Source organism: Neoarius graeffei, chromosome 12 (genome assembly GCF_027579695.1).
Source record: "Neoarius graeffei isolate fNeoGra1 chromosome 12, fNeoGra1.pri, whole genome shotgun sequence".
NCBI lineage: Eukaryota > Metazoa > Chordata > Actinopteri > Siluriformes > Ariidae > Neoarius > Neoarius graeffei.
Genome location: NC_083580.1, coordinates 227,501 through 229,653, shown reverse-complemented (window position 1 = coordinate 229,653; position 2,153 = coordinate 227,501).

Below are 2,153 nucleotides of genomic sequence, written 5' to 3'. Positions count from 1 at the left end.
ATAATACTAATCCTTACCGCATGAGGCCCATGGTAAAACCACACTTCCAGGAGGGGCTGCCGTCTGCCTCCCAAGCCGGCCGAGAGTGCTCCTAGTCGGGCATGGCCAGGCGGGTGAATGCCCTGGTCCATCCGCCCTGTCTAAAAAATAATGGTACAACTCCGAGTGAAGGTATCAATGCGCTGTCGAAGCGCACAGAAGGTGTTAGTACACCTGTCATTATAGTGCGGACTTTCCATAGCATAGAAAATCACCACGTTTCAATTTGTGTAACTGAACTTTGTTTCATGTCACTGGTCATATAAACCTATGTAAACAGGAAAAACGTGGAAGAGTTTGGTCGCATCTAACTACAGCCCCAAAAAATACCATTGGCCATGCTGAGCCTAGCTACATTGCTAACAGGAGTAACAGCGCGTCTGACTGACTGGGAGGTCGCAATACATCATGATGTTCAATGTACGTTAAACACTCTAAAAACGAAACAATTTTCTTGTCATCCAAGACACAAAAACTATTTTGTCGCATTCGTCATCATCACGATTCACACTTCTCCATATTCATCTACCCGCTTGTGCTGTACCCAAAAGTTTTTGTGACGTATGATCATGTGACAGCGGCTCTTCCGGTTGTAAAATATGCATATCGGAGCTCGAGCAGAAATGCCATATAATCATCGCGAATATAGCGATTTTGCTGAATTTAATAGATCATTTTGTATTTGTTGATGCAATTATTTCATATTTTTAATGGAAAGAAACTGATATAGCGTGCATTTATGTTTCATGTCCCATGTCCTATAAGGTAAAGTCACTTAAAGCACAGCAGTTTATACACACACACCTATAACTCTATATATCAAATATTTATTCTATCCACAGTCACTGGATATGAGCAATTGCATGCTCTGATTGGTTACTCTATTACTCGGCTATCAGCTCGTATACCGTGAGTAGAGAAAAACAAAATGGCGGAGCGTGTTGTTGAACCAACCGAGGGCAAAATAAAAACTCTACTCAAAAACAAGACCTCAAAAAATACAAAAAAAGCAACAAAATATGGAATAAAATGATTTGATGGTAAGAAAATGTTTTATTTTTCAAGAATTATTGCGTTTTTCACAAATTGCTCCTGTCATTTTGCCAGTTTGTTTACATTCTAAGCGGAAATTATTTTGTCGGACATTTTGTATAAAGTTTTTGATTGAATTTGCAAAAAATAATGTTCTTTTTCTCAAAATCCAGTGAATGTGGATAGAATAAAACAGTTATTCCACTCAGTCTCATCATACATGGCTTACAGACAACTCAGTGCTATGCGCCTTGTTGGCTATCAGCTCATGTCCAACTCAATTTCATGGAATAACTGTTAAATATAACTTGATATAAACCAATATATTCCAAAAAAGTTCCAAAATTCTAAAGTTCCATGAAAATGTCTATATACTTCATGAATCACAACAAAAGACCCCCTGCTCCAACTCCTCTGCCATGGCCATGACCATGCCCACTTATGTGGCCACGCCCACATCCGTTACCTCGACTCTGTCCTTCTTGTCCTTTATCTACCTGCACTTGTATCTCTTCATCCTCTGACCCATCTGGAGGCAGCACATCTGGTTTAGGGCACATTATGTCCTTGTAGGGCTCAGGAACAAAGGCCCGTTTGTAGAGATGCTGTTGCCTAGCTAGCGGAAGTCCAGGTGAGGGAGGTGTGACTGGACGACCATCTGGATCATTTCTTTGGGTACAAAAAGGTGAGAGCTCGATGTTCCATCAGGCCCGATCTGGCCTGTGCAGCTGGAAAAAAGAGGAGTTCATTGAGCTGTAGGAAACAAATGCAACCAAGGATATTAGGTCTCTTTCATTAAATTTAGTCTCGTCTGTGATGTGCAGCTGCTGTAGGCTCTCAGCATCACAACCCATGTTTGTCAATTTAAAAATAAAAGGGCATGAAAAAGAAAGGCCTGTCTGTGTCTGTACTCATTAATTACATGTCAGTTCTTTGTCAGAGTTTTGGAATTGAATGTGATTGAAACTTCTCATCCTGGTTCATGGTTACTTGTTTTTTATGTGCCTTCAGTGCTTGTCCACACAGTGCAGATAAACGTAATGAGGCTTTTGTAAGACTTTGGAATGTAAACTCGTGAAATT